Raw genomic sequence first — 15,577 nt, forward strand, 5'->3', positions numbered from 1 at the left:
GGAAGTCTACAGTGCCGGCATTAGCCGGTCAGGCCGAGCCATCCTTAAACCAGGCTCAGACATCCCCTCTCAGTCCACTGGTGTCCTGAGCTGAATAGGGTCCACCCTCAAAAGGATACTGTGAAGTCCTAACCTCCAGAACCTCAGAATATGACTTGTCTAGAAATAAACTAATTACCCACGTATTTAGTTTTGCTGTTGTTACTAAGTTGTGTCCAATTCTTTTACAAACTCATGGACTGTACCCACCAGGCTCCTCCTGTCCATGGGATTTCCCAGGCAAGAACACTGCAGTGGGTAGCCATTTCCTTCCCCAGGGAGCCTTCCTGACCCAGGGTTCGAACCCACGTCTCTTGCTTGGCAGGCATATTCTTTACCACTGAGCTACCAGGAAAGCCCGTATTTAGTTTAGGTGAGATTGTATTGGAAGAAGGTGGCCCCTCCTCCAATAATGACTGGGGTCCTTATAAGAGGCGGGAGACACAGACACACGAGGGGACCAGAGAGACAGATGTTGGAGTGATGCTGGCAGCTGCTGGAGGCAGAGGTTGCCATCTCCAAGCCGAAGAAGGATGAGGATTGCCGAGCACCACCAGAAGCTGGAGGAGACTAGGGAGGATTCTCCTCTGCAGTTTCAGAAGGAGTACCTTGATTTCAGACTCCTGGCCTCCAGATGTGGGACAATAAATTTCTGTTGTTTTGAGTCTCCTAGTTTATGGTTTCTTTGTTACAGCCACCCTGGGAGAGGAACACGACTGGCCACAGGGACTCCCCAGTGGGACATGGGATGGGCCTGGGGTGAGGCAGTAACGCTGCAGTAGCTGGTGCACTGGGAGGGTAGCCACCTGTCCATTCAACTTACCCGTGCCTCCGGGATCTTCTCAAGCCCAGTCGTGTACAACCACCTCCCTGATGATTAATTACTACTGGGCACGCCCAACCTATAGCTCGATGGCTCAGACCACACTCAGTTCAAGATGCCTTGCGCTGGCTCATGGTTACTTGGCATCTCCAGTGGCTGACATTCAGTCTAGGACCTGTTTCTCAAACGGAGAACAGTTACTTACTGATGACAGATGAGAGCATTGCTTGGCTCTGAAATGCTGGGCATCTGTGCTATGGTTCCTTCATCAGGGCTGGTCCAGGACCCTTCATCACTTTCTGGTGTCACACAGACACTTGGGCATCCCTGACTCTGCTGGACCATCAGGGCCAAATGGAAGAATTCCCTACCTGGAGGCCTGAATCATCCAGGAAGCCTTGTTTTACTCTGGCCACAACACTGAGAGCCCATGGTTAAGGCTATTCAGTAAGTGGGACGGAGTAGCCTGTGGAAATGGAATATATGTTGTCTCCAAAATCCATAGGGATTCCCCACGCTTTGTGCTTCTTTCTCAGTGTGGAGTGGATGTGCCTACCAGTTCCAGAAACTTCGCTCAGACAGGAGGGGTTTGTCAAATCCACTGGTACATACGTGTTTTCCTAAAGTCTCTAGATGACACCTGATCCTTCCTGCCCACCAGGTCCCATCAATGTAATGGTCCAGCCTGATCATTTCTGGAACAATTCAAAACCAAAAACTGAGCAGGACTCTGTGAAGCCTTCCCAGGGACAGACTCCTCCTCCTCACTCCCCACTCATCTCTGGCCTCTTGTTGGTAAAAAAAAAACTTTAGCCTTCTAGGTCTTCCCCAGATTCCAAACAGCAAAGTTAACCAGAGAAATGAGAAAATGAAGAAACAAAGGAAAACAGTCAAGCAGGACAAAAGAACAATAATTTAGCCATTAAGAAAAAGGCAAGGATCTTTAGGTCCTCCTCAAAGGCTGTAGATAATATCCTGAGCCATAGTCTTGACTTGTTTTACAGATACTAACTCCCCTGGTGGCTTAGTGGTAAAGAATCCACCAGCCATTTCAGGAGACGGGGATTCGATCCTTGGGTTAGGGAGATCCCATGGAGAAGGAAATGGCCAACCCACTCCAGTATTCTTGCCTGGGGAATCCCATGGACAAAGGAGCCTGGCAGGCTATAGTCCACAGAGTTGAAAAAGAGTCAAACATGACTTAGTGACTAAATAACAACCTGCCCATCAAGTGGAGAAATTAGCTACATGCTGACCACCAACATGTAGCCCCAGACCAGTTGGAACCCGAAGGTTAATGATTGAGATTCCCTAAACATCACCCAGTTATCTCACCACCAACCAATCAAAGAATGTCCACAAGCTGATGAGGCACCCCAGGACCTCTCCCTCACCCTACCTCTGCAAACACTTTCCCGGAAGTCATCGGGTAACTAAGGTTTTTTGTGCATGAGTTGCCCGTTCTCCTCACTTGGCCTCACCCTGAGCGCCTTGCTGTCAACACTATACTTTGCTTCACAACAGCCCCGTGTTAGCAGGTTGGTTTTACTGTGTGTTGGATGAGCAGACCCAAGTTTGGTTTGGTAACAGTCCCTGTGACCAAATCATGCAAGGACTCAGAGAGCAGTCTTATGGCAAAAGAATACTGTAGACCTTGCAGGTAACAGACCACCTCTGGTGCCCTCTGCACATGTAAACAAAGGACCTTTCCTAGGTCAATAATTGCCCACAGATGTCACAGTTGGAGAAGTTTGCTTCATCAGAAAGAGCACAGTGAGGCCAGAAGCTCTAGTTTGAGTAATTTGATTAAACTTCAAAAATCCACTGTCATCCTTCAGGATCCTGAGATCTCTTCAGTTCAGTTCAGTCAGTGACTCAGTTGTGTCCAACTCTTTGTGACCCCATCGACTGCAACACATCAGGCTTCCCTGTCCATCACCAACTCTCGGAGCCTACTCAAACTCATGTTCATTGAGTCGGTGATGCCATCCAACTATCTCATCCTCTGTCGTCCCCTTCTCCTCCTGCCCTCAATCTTTCCCAGCACCACGGTCTTTCCAGTGAGTCAGCTCTTCATTTCAGGTGGCCAAAGGATTGGAGTTTCAGCTTCATCATCAGTCCTTCCAATGAACACCCAGGACTGATTTCCTTTAGGATGGACTTGTTGGATGTCCTTGCAGTCCAAGGGACTCTAAAGAGTCTTCTCCAACACCACAGTTCAAACACATCAATTCTTTGTATAGTCCAACTCTCACATCCATACATGACTACTGGAAAAACCAGAGCTTTGACTAGATGGACTTTTGTTGGCAAAGTAATGTCTCTACTTTTTAATATGCTGTCTAGGTTGGTCAGAGCTTTTCTTCCAAGGAGCAAGCGTCTTTTGATTTCATGCTTGCAGTGATTTTGGAGCCCAAGAAAATGAAGTCTGTCACTGTTTCCAGTGTTTCTCCATCTATTTGCCATAGAGTGATGGGACCAGATGCCATGATCTTAGATTTTTGAATGTTGAGTTTTAAGCCAGCTTTTTCACTCTCCTCTTTCACTTTCATCAAGAGGTTCTTTAGTTCCTCTTCACTTTCTGCCATAAGGGTGGTGTCATCTGCCTATCTGAGGTTATTGATATTTCTTCCAGCAATCTTGATTCCAGCTTGTGCTTCATCCAGCCTGGCATCTCACGTGATGTACTCTGTGTATAAGTTAAATAAACAGGGTGACAATATACAGCCTTGACATACTCCTTTCCCGATTTGGAACCCATCTGTTGTTCCATGTCCAGGTCTAACTGTTACTTCTTGACCTGCATACAGACTTCTCAGGAGACAGGTAAGGTAGTCTGATATTCCTATCTCTTGAAGAATTTTCCACAGTTTGTTGTGATTGACACAGTAAAAAACTTTGGTGTAATCAATAAAGCAGAAGTATATGTTTATCTGGAACTTTCTTGCTTTTTCTATGATCCAATGGATGTTGGCAATTTGATGAGGTCTCTATAATTAATCTGCATCATTTGAGTCTTGGATGGTGAAAATGACCTCTCTGACTTGACCAGGGATGCAGTCTTGCTTTGATACTTTTTGTAAGGAGAGGGAGCTTCAGCAACAGGCACTTAGCTGGTTCCTATTGTGACCATCCTCATCCTGGGAGGTGGGAAGCCAGTGGGGATTCCAACTGTCTGTCCATGGGGTGGGATCCCAGACCCACAAGACCCTTATATGATGGAATCAGTCAAAAACCTGTTTTTGTCACTTGACCCCCAGAAGCCAGTACTCAGACCGGAGGGCTGTAGTCACCAGACCCTACTAACTGGTCCTTAGTCCTGAAAGCTCAGAACTAGTGTCAGATAAACGCCTAGAATCTTGGTTCCAATCTCTCCCTCCACAATCCCCTGTTAATGGCCATGGCCTCTTGGGTGATGTTTAGGCAGGTTTACCTCAAGGAGCTTCCTCTCTCTAATTTCAGGGGCTCTGTGGTGTGGGGGCGCTGGTGAAGCACTGTGAGTTTGCATATTGATGACTCAACCCCTGTCTCCACCTGTCAGGCTCGACATGTCCTCGGTCACATAGACCAAGGAGGGCTTCAGGGGCTGCTTATCTATTTGGGTCCCAGGTGTCCCAGGATGGCCGGAAATCAGGTGTTGCTACTTGGTATCCCATAATTTCCTTTGAAATCAGAGCTCATCTCAGCAACAGCAAATCCTACAGCTGCCCAAGCAGCTTGGGGAAGGCATTCATGACATCTCTCTTCAGGATGCTGGCACTGTCCAGAGAACAGGTAAAGGGAGGCTCCTCTAAGTCCTCAGAGGGGACAGTGAGGGGTGGGCTGTGGGGCCTCACGAGGCAGATTGCCTACCAGGTATTCTCACATTAGTGCAAGGAATCTCCAAATGCTTATCTCAGGCCAACACTAGGTCCAGGTCCCAGTCAACAACCCAGCCAACAGCATTGTTTCCAGTGCCCGGGCTAGCCCAGAGACTCCAGAATTTTGCTCAGTGAAACCACATTAATAAAAATCAGCACAGTCTAAAATTCTATTTCTTTCTTCCTAGTCTAATTTTCTCAAGTCCGTTCTCATATATATTCCCCAAGTTTTTAACAAAACAAACCAGCAGAGGTTTTTGGTAGAAGAGGATGATGCTCTGTTTCTAGAAGACCATGCTCATCTTCCTGTATCTTGCTGGGTGATTGGTCTAAAGGAACAAGCGGTGAGGTGAGAGAGGAAGGGTTTTTTTCTAGCACAAGCCTTCTCGGACCTCTAAGGAATTTTTTGTGCATGTGTAGTTGGGAATGGGTAGGGGGGTGTCTCCTTGACCTGAAGAATGAGAAATACATGGTCTCTTTATCGTTCATCTAAGCAGAATTCAGTTCCTCCTTGCTCTTGCTATGGCTGTATCCATCTATAAAAGACAGATTCCAGCAGCTCAGCCTGGGCCCCATCTATCTCCTGCCTCACTTTGACGTGACCCCAGCCACCCAGTCGGTGTTGAGGTCCTAGGTCTGGACCCCTCAGCCCTGAGGACAGCCCCAAAACTCACATGCCTCTGGGGAGCCACTCGGGAGCACAGCCTGGAGGGATGTGGCCTGGAGGAGCCGGGGATGGGGGGTGCTTCCTATGGCCACTGGAGACTCGGCCCCTGGGCTGTTCCTCTCTTGAACTTCTGTCCCTAAAGGTTCGGTTTGCAACCATTCAGAGGGTGACACCAGTGACATCTCTCCTAGGGATCCAGGCATTGTCCTCTATTGTTCCTTAGACTCACTTGATCTCTTTTTGGCATCCTACATGATGCCTCACTTTCTGGTCCTGAAAAACGGAACTGACATCCCCTAGATATCAGGGGCACAATGGGACGGTGGGTGTGAAACTATCTTCCACAAGAAGGAATGGCAATGGGGTGATGAGGAGGCTACCAAACCCTTTCCCATCAACACAGACAAAAGGCCAGAACTTGGGCCAACCCAGCACTGGGGGCAAACATGAGATGCTTCTGTCATCTCTGACTCTGGATTTTGTCCCAAGACCGACCTCAGTTCAGCTCTTGATTTTTAGCTCAGCCATTGTGTGGCTTTAGAAAGTCCTCCATCTCTTCTGAGCTTCCACCTCTTGTCAGTAAAATTGGGACAAGAATCTCTAGCTCAGGGGTTATTGCAAAGAGCAGACCAGACAGTGGGTCTATAGCACCTTGAAAAATTCAACTCAGAGGCCACTGCCTCTGATTGGCTCAAGGCTGTATGAGCGCTGCCTGTAGTACCATCTGTCAGTTCTGAGGAGCTGCCTCTCCAGGAGCCTTTGCTCTTTGCAGAAGGTAACTATCATCAAACCAGTCAATTCTAGTGGAAATCAGTCCTGAATATTCACTGGAAGGACTGATGCTGAAGCTGAAGCTCCAATACTTTGGCCACCTGATGCCAAGAGCTGACTTATTGGAAAAGACCCTGATGCCGGGAAAGATTGAGGGCAGGAGAAGGGGACGACAACAGAAGATGAGATAGTTGGATGGCATCACTGACTCAATGGATGTGAGTTTGAGTAAACTCCAGGAGATGGTGAAGGACAGGGAAGCCTGGCGTGCTGCAGTCCATGGGGTCAAAAGAGTTGGACACGACTGAGTGGCTGAACAACTTTCAAGTGGGACTATCTGCACCGAGCCTGGTGAAGACACAGGGGTTTGCGCTGGGGAGTGTCCAGATCTGGTGGCCTGAAGGGGTGAGAATGATTCTCTCGGGGCCGTAAACTGCCCCTGGAAGGTGAATGCTGAGAAAATGATTCCGGGCCATGCTCCGTCGGAGTGTGTGTCCAGGGGCAGCGTAACGTGTCTGTGCGGGAGACAGAGCGTTGCCCACGCGGCAGGGTGAGGGCCTCCCGAGGCGGGACTCGTCCCCTTCTCCTGCTCCCAGGCTCCCTCCCCAGGGTACATGCCTGTGAATGAGTGAGGGAAGGGCCCAGGGAACTTCATGGAGACCCTACGAATAAACTGAATCTTGACAGTTTTCTCTGTGCCTGCTCCCAGGGAGAGTGGGACCAGGTCCTGGAAAGACTCCAGGCACCACCACTGAGTCTGGGTCTCAGAGAAATGAAAACACACATCAGCAAAGAAACTTGTACATGGACGTTCATAGCAGCATCACACCTAACAACCAAAAAATGTGGCTTCCTTGCCCCTTATTGTTAAAAATGATGTTTCTCTCAATATTGAAAGCACTTCCATCTGCAACAAACAAAATTCCCTCCAGGGTTTATTTCTACGATTACCCACAGAATGCTCTGTAAGTTAGTGGCACAAGAATCCAGATAAGCAGATAAGAAAACTCTGGGACCACTGCCTTATTTCAGAAGAGTTTTTACTAAAGGTTTCAAAAGAGGCTATCTCCGAGTGGTGTCCTTAGCTGCTGCGTGTACAGAGGTGCAGGAGCTTTAGAATTATTTCCAGGGGTCCTTGCTTAGAGGAAAGAGCAAACCAAGGCATGTGAGTGGAGCCCTGGGAGTCCACCCACCAGGACTCTGGGTAAGGGAGGGAGCCCAGCAATGCAGTCTCAGGAGGAGGTCATTGCCAGGATTCTGGACTGGAAGGAGTCAGAAAGCCAGGGAGAGCGGAGAACCCTGATGTGGGGTCAGGCACCTGGTCAGGCCCCTTGCCCTCTGGGACCCCATCTCCTCACCTGTGCAGTGATGGGGCTGGGCCAACTCAGGGGGCCTGCCCTCTGACACATAGTGATGGAAACCTTTCTTCCATTGCACTCATCCTTGGCAGGAAGCAAAGCAGGGGTGGGGGCCAGAGCCTCTTTCTGACCCTGTCCCTGGCCTCCCAGCTCTTTCAGGCAGCGCTGCCTTGGGGCTCTGTCTCAGAGGGCCACAGGATCTGGAGCCAGGAGGTCCTGAGAACTTCAGGGGTCCCTGGGAGGCAGATTTCACACTCTGAGCTGTGTAGAACTGATGGGAAACTGATGGGAAACATGTTTGGGAACTAAGAAGGAAAATCAGGATAGGAGATAGGGGAAGAGAAGGACCTTGAAGAAAGGCCACAGTCCAGGTCCTCTGGGGGCCCAGCAAGGCTTCAGGGCTGCAAACAAGCATCCCCATGTCTGTTCCACCTGAGTGTGTTCTGTCATCCACACCTCCTTCTCAACTGTCCTGGGCCCTGGTGGCTCTGCTGGTATGTCTGGTCTCCCGGGAACATGGCGAGAGCTCTGAACAGACCCAAGTCCCAGGGTGTCCTCCTGTCTGGGCAACTGGGCAGCCTTCCTTTAAGCCATCTCTGCTTCTCTCCCTGGCAAGTGATGAAAGCTTAGGTTCTGCTCTTATAAAGAAGGTCAGAAAAAAAGCTTGTTTGTTCCAAGGATGGGTGATGGGCTGAGCAGCAACCTCAGGATGAGAATGGGAGGTTTAGTGGACCCACCCTGTTCAGAGGACAGAGGTCACTTCTCTGCCTACAGGTTGCTATAGTGGGCAGATTGCCCATCCCATCCAGCCAAAGGAGCCCGACCTCTGCCCTCCAAGCAGGACATCGACAAGCCAGAGGGCATCCTAGAGGAGTGGCCAGGATGGGCGCCTGTGACCCTGCTCTGGTTTAAAGATCTGTTCCTGCCTTCTGGTAGCTCAGATGGTAAAGAACCTGCCTGCAATGCAAGAGACCCAGGTTCGATCCCTGGGTCAGGAAGATCCCCCCCTGGAGAAGGGAATGGCGACCCACTCCAGTATTCTTGCCTGGAGAACTGCATGGACAGACCATGGGGTTGCAAAGTGTCTGACATGACTGAGCAGCTAACACCTTCACTTTCACTTTTCTGCCATCTTGAAATTCATAACAATTTTTTAATAAGGGCTTTACCTCTTTTTTTTTTTTTTTGGACTGGTGTGAGAGAATAGGAAATATACATACTGGTCTCTGCCCTGGTTCCTGGCACAGAGCTCCTGAGAGACCTTTGAGATGGTGATAAGAACTATTGGAGAGTTTTTTGTTCCAATATTTGCCCTTTGATCCCGCTTTCCTGACATGACTTCTTAAATAGCTTGTAACTTCCTGGGTGAGAGCAGGTGTGTTTTGGTCTAAGGAGGTGACCCTTGGATGATTCCTGGGTGAGGGCTGGTCACCTCTCATTCAGGAATGAATGAACAAGCCATGATTAGAAGCTTGGAATTTCCAGCCCCACCTCCCCAGCTCCTTCTCAAGAGAGGAAAGAGGCACTGGAGATGTTAATGATCAATTATGCCTGCACGATAAAAACATCCATAAACATCTCAAAAGTACAGAGTTCAGAGGGCATCTTTGATCCCATCCCTTCATCATTAACCAGCAAACAGCAGGTGAACTCTTTCCCTGGGTTCTTCGAGCCACACAGGTAAATTAATCAGAGGAGGAGGTCCATCAGAAGCACAAGTGATGCCCTGAACTCACAACAGGAGTCCAGGTGGGGAGGATAAGTCTGTCCTAAATTCTGAAATCTACCTGCAGATTCTGTAGCTGGGCCTGAGCACAGTGGTGAGGAGGGGCCCTGTCCAAAGCAAACCCCACCCCCAGCCCCGACCCCAACCCAGGGCCAGGCCTGTCACCTTGGAGCACAGCTGTCAGAGGAAGGAAGGGACCAGCTTCTGCAGAGCAACCCTAGGGGATGGAGGCTGACAGCTGGAGCCAAGGGAAGGGGCTGCAGAGCTCCAAGCTGCAGGGTCTTCACCCCAGAGACAGGACACCTGGTGGACAGATACCGGGGATGTTGTGCACAGAATTGGGTCCTGGGACAGACACCTGGAATGGCCTTCCGGGACCTTGAACCCAAGTCAAAGGCCAGGAGCCACCCGGGGGATGGAGAGACTGCCAGCAGAACCCAGAGGCAGGGATGACAGTGATGAGGAATCCTAGCACATGCGGAGAGAGCCACCTGCCCTGGCCTGCTTCATAGGCAGGAGGCCTGGTCTTTCCCAGGCGCCCTTCCTCACATAGGAAGCTGGCGAGCTCCCAGACCCGGCGTGGGCTGAGCCGAGCTGGGCTGCAGCGGCCAGGCCTCCCACACACCCTCCAGTCTCGTCATTGGCGGCCAGGCCACTGTTTTAGATTTGGCATCACTCCTTCCTGGGACTTAGATAGACAGGCGCCTCCCGTCTGACGGCTCCTCTGCTATTAAAGACGAGGTCAGGTTTCCCCTCACCTCCCCAGTCAAGCCCCAGCCGTCAACCAGTCCTCGTGTGCCGGCCACTGCCGCCATATGCTATTTGCTTAGCTCTCTTACGACCGATGGGCCAGCAAGAAAAGAAAGGGCTTTTCTGTCAGGACCTTGGAGATGCGAAAACTATCAGGCCTGGTGGTTTGGAAACTCCTTTCCTTGGAACCTAATATTCTTTTGACGTCTCATCTTTGATCTTGTTTCTGGAAAATCTTTCTTTCTTGAACTGGTGAAGATGATTCCAGCATGTTTAGAGAAGGGAAGCTCTGCAGACAAACTGGAGTTGGGGGTCGGTGATTTCCAAAATGGGAGCAGACTCTTTCCTTCATTTCTAGGGGGTGAGATGATGCTGACGTAGGGGCAAGACGTCCAGGTTTTCCCAGGACTGTCCTGGCATGAACAGTCACCCCAGGCCTCTGGCCTGGAGAGAGGGATGGGGGGCCCTCAGAGGAGGTGGCAGGGAACAGGGTACCTTGAGGACAGGGCTCAGCATCCTGACCCCTCTCCCTCCCACCCCACCCCTCCCCCAGCACTGCAAGGCCATGCAGGGCAAAGATGGCTTGGAGACACTGGCCCCGGAGCCAGTGATGGGTGAACAAAAACAGATTCTGCTTTCCCAGCTGCCATCCCCACCGCCCCCTCCCCCGCCCCTCCCCGCCGTCTCTTCCCACTGATGCCCGCCCAGCAGTCCTTCCCACCACCATCACTCAGAAACCCTTCTCCAGCATTTCCTGTATCCCACTCTTCCCACTGGGTCTTGTGTCTGCCCTGGGGGAAAGAACATTGAAACTCTTGGGATTTCCCACATGCCAGGGTGTCTTATTATTCATGGTTGGCCCCTCGAACCACTCTGATGGTTTATGCAAGCCGATGGCTCAGGACCGGGGCTGGTGACAGGAAGACCAACTACCGTGTGACTTGGGGCTCGTGACTTGAGCCACAAGATACCAGATTCAAGCTGGGGCATGGCGGTGGGAGGGGGGTGTGGAGACTGAGTTGACCACACACCCGTGGGTCAATAGTGCCTAGGGAGTGGAATCCCCCCAAGATGCTGGAATCCGAAGCTCGGGTGAGCATCGGAGTACTTTTGGACAATTGTCATACTCAGCTGCTGGAGGAATGCCATGACTTGAAGATAAAGGAAGCTCTGGGCTCAAAGCCCTTCTGACCTCACCCCCACAAGCCTCTTCCTCTGGGAAGCTCTAATTCATATCTTGCTGTCATAAAACTGTAACCATAGAGTCTAGCACTTTCCTGAGTTCACTCAGCTACTCTGGGGATTATCAGACCTGAAGGAGTCTATGGGAACCCCCGGGTTTATAGCCAGCTGGTCTGAGCTTGCGGTTGGTCTAAAATGAGGTCTGTCTTGTGGAGTTGAGGCACTTCACCTTGAGTATGGCTGACCCCAGGGAGCACCGCTTCCCGAGGCTTGCTCTTTTCCACAGCACCCTTCCAGTTAGAGCGCCCCCTCACTGGTTCCCTGACTCCTGTCTTATCTTTGCTCTGTAGTATCTTTCAACATACTTCCAGAAACTCAAATCTTGGGACTTCCCTCATGGCCCAGTGGCTAAGACTAAGTGCTCCCAATGCAGAGGGCCCAGGTTCGATCCCTGGTCAGAGAAATAGGTCCCACATGCTGCAACTAAGAGTTCATATGCTGCAACTAAAGATCTTGCGTGCCGAAACTAAGACCTGGTGGAGCCCAATAAATTGATAAAATGTTTTTAAAAGGAGAGGAGTCCTCAAATTAAAAATACTTAAAAAAAAAAATAAACAAAAACCTCGATTCTTACCTGGCCCCTCCCTTCTTCTGCCCCTCATCAGCCCGTTACCTTCTGGGTACGGTCGAAACTCCTCAGCCTCGGATCTTGCTGATTTCTCTTCTGACCAACTCAGTCCCAGGAAACTTCCCTCTGGTTTCACTGCATTCCTTGTAGTTTCCTGAATCTTAATTGCCATGACAGGCATCATAACTTCAGCCAGAACCTCACCTCTTCCTGGAAGTTTATCTTTGACTCTTTTCCCATGACTCATGACTGATGTCGGTGCCCCCTTGTACGGGTTCCAGCACTCGTCATCAGCCAGTGGTACTTACACTGACAGCAGGACTGTCTGTCCTCCTGGACTGATGGCTGCACCATGCACTTCTCAAAGGCGAGGACCACACCGTTCAGCCTCGTGGCTTCAGCCCGTTCCCAGCATCTGGAACTCAGGAGGCTCCTAGCACATGCCTATGGGATGAATGGGTGAATGAGTCACTCAACCTCGAGAATCTCCACTGACTCAATCATCCGAAGAAAGTAAGATTTACAAATATTTATTGCTCTAGTTGACACTGGTCCCACATGGCCTGCATGTCAGAAGGTTGCCCTGCACACAATATACAGGGAGCTCTCACCCAGGTTCTGTCCCATATTTTGTCCCTTTTTAGCATCATGTGACATTTGCAGATCCTTGGTCCCCACGGAATTCATATGGATATCTGGATTACATAATCTGATATTAACTAAAGTAACTGTGTTAAATGGGGCTTCCCTTGTAGCTCAGTCGGTAAAGAATCTGCCTGCAGTGCAGGAATCCTGGGCTTGATCCCTGGGTCAGGAAGATCCTCTGGAGAAGGAAATGGCAACCCACTCCAATATTCTTGCCTGGGAAATCTCATGGACAGAAGAGCCTGGTGGGCTGCAGTCCATGGGGTCGCAAAGAGTCGGGCACAACTGGGTGACTAACACTTACACTTACTAACTGTGTTAAAATGCAGAAGTGGTTTTAAATATCCCAGAAAATAACCAAAAAAAAAAAAAAAAACCCTCCAAAACCAAAACCCCCTGAAAAACCTCAAAGTGGAAATAATCTTGATATACGGATCCAAGTGAATAGATATGGTATGAAAAAATAAAGATTTGGTCTCTGTCCCAAGTTCCTGGCATGGAACTCCTAAAATGCTTGTCCGTACTGATGCATATTTTTTATGCAAATGCATGACTCTCAAGGGGCCCGCTAGATCATTTCAGGACGGAGGTTGGTCGCCAGAAAGACTAAGCCATGATTAGGGAGTTGGAACTTTCAGCCCCAACCCCTGATCTACAAGCAGGGGAGAGGACTGGAGATTAAGTTCACCAATTGGCCTCCAATGGCCAATGGTTTAATCAATTGTGCCTATGTAGTGGGACCCCCATTACAAACCCCTAACCAATGGGGTTTGGCAAACACATCCCTGTACCAGCAGGCGATGGACCCCCATTCCACAGGGAGGAGGCCCCTGTGTTCAGGCTATTCCAGACCTGGTCTATGCTGTTCATTTGTGCCCATTACAATGAACTGTGAGAGTAAGTAAAGCATTTCCTGAGTTCTGAGTTTAATTATCAACCCCAGGGGCTGTGCAGTTGGGGAGGGGGTTGTAGGAAACACCTGAATTTATATAGGCACTGTGGCCAATTCGTGGGCCACCCGGGGTCCCTGTGTATGACTGGCATCTGAAATGGGGCCCATCTAGGAATTCCCTGGTGGTCCAGTGGTTAGGACTCCACAATTTCACTGCTGAGGGTGTAGGTTCAATCCTTTGTTAGAGAACTAAGATCCTGGAAGCTGTTCCGCTTGGTCCAAAAAAAAAAGCACATCACGTCAAAACTGGACTGAATTGTTAGTCCCCCGCACCGTCTCTCCACTGGCACCAGAGAAATGTAGAATTAGTTATTGGTATAGAAAAAAACAGCCTTTTGCCACCATTTGCCACAAATGATAGTGTTAGAAAAACGCCACGGGAGGAAAAAAGCCGCTTCTAAGGACCGGTGGTAAAGGCCTTTTATTAAGCGTCGCTCTCGGGCAGAACTCCCGGGGGCGGGTGAGTGAGGAGACAAAGGGAGTCTGCGAGGTATGAGGGGTGGGGAGGGGTTTTATAGTCAGGGACGGCGTCCAGGCCAGGTCTTTTCATATAAGGAAGAAAGCGCGGGCTACAGCGGTGGTCAGTGTCCGAGGGCTCTACGTTGGTACCTGATTGGACCAGGCTGCAGGGGGCCAGCCTCTGGAAGTTCAGCCAGCCTCCGGAATTTGCCTTGCAGCACTTTTCCTGGGGGCATGCCCCGACCTTTCATCCCGGCCTTTTTGTTATAGGACAAGGGGTGCCAGTTCTCTCTGGCTATTTCCTGCTGAACGGGGGTGATGAGGGGTAGGAGCCAGCCGGGACGAAAGGTCAGCTTATGCAGGATTGTGAAGTGGGTCTATGTCTTTTTGATTGAGTCTAGTGTAAGCTGTTAGGAGCATGGCCCGTCCGGTCGCAGCCTGCGCTATTTCTTGGACCCAGCGAAGAATAAGTTGGACGAGGCAGGGGCCTGTGGTGAGGCCCAGAACCAGCAGGAGTATAGGGCCTAGAAAGGGCAAGAGGTATGGGAGTAAACCATTGAGTCCGGTCTAGAGGGGGCTTTCTTGGAGCTGTCTGCACTTTTGTTCCAGGCCTGATGGTTGGGGCCGATAGGGGATGTGGAGATGCCAGTCGATGTCCAGGGCCGTAGCCGCCTGCTGGGAGATCTGTGAGAGTATATTTCTTTTTTTTTTAAGAGAGGAGTAGGGCAAGAGGGGATGACCAGAAAGGAGTGGGCAAATAGGCAGGAATCTAATTGACAGGGTGGTGGTTGGGTTTGGAGCAGACATGAGGGTTGGCCATCAATGCCCATAACCGAAACCTGGGAAGGACGTAAAGTGTCCCCGGAAAAGGGAAGGACCGAATAGGTAGCCCCCGCATTAACCAGACTTTACCCGTTACCTGGAGCATTACCCTGGGCTTGGCTTGGGTTATCGGGGTTCCCAAGTCTGGGCGACGTCAGCCATCGTCGAAGCTCAGCAGCTCGAAGGCCGGAGGAGGGCAGGAGGTCTCCCTGGGGCGCTCTGGTCCCCGGCCCCTAGAGGTCGGGGCCCAAGAGGCCTGGGGACAGTCACTAGCCCAGTGTCCTCGCTGTCTGCACAACGGGCACGGCTTGGAAGGAGGCCGCAGATTGGGGCACATCTTGGCCCAGTGTCCTTCTTGGCCGCACTTGAAGCAGGCCCCCGGAGGGGGGTTTTGGGACCCCGAGCCCACCGCCAGCTGCAGGGCCGCTACTAAGGCCTGAGTTTGTTGGTTTAGGAGGCTTGCCTGAAATTCGGCCTCTTGCTTGAGCCTTGCCCTTTGGCTGGCCTCAGCAGTTTCTTCACGGGCGTTATAAACTTTAAAAAGGCCATTTTTACCAGGTCTCGAATAGGGGTCTGAGGGCCGTTCTCGGCCTTGGCCAGTTTTCTTCGGATGTCAGGTGCGGATTGGGAGATAAAACGATTGGCCAAGGTAGCTGCCCCAATGGGGGACTCAGGGGACAGTCTGGTATATTGAACAAGGGCCTCAGTCAGCCGATTAAGAAACATGGCTGGGTTTTCGTCAGGCCCCTGAGTCACCTCATCTAGTTTGAGGAGGTTTACAACCTTATGAGAGGACGTTTCCATCCCATCGAGGAGACACTGTATCATATAACATACCCGCACCTGGCCGCCACCCCCTTCCTGGTAGTTCCAATCAGGGTCGGTGTCAGGAACT

Source organism: Dama dama, chromosome 11 (genome assembly GCF_033118175.1).
Source record: "Dama dama isolate Ldn47 chromosome 11, ASM3311817v1, whole genome shotgun sequence".
Taxonomy (NCBI): Eukaryota; Metazoa; Chordata; class Mammalia; order Artiodactyla; family Cervidae; genus Dama; species Dama dama.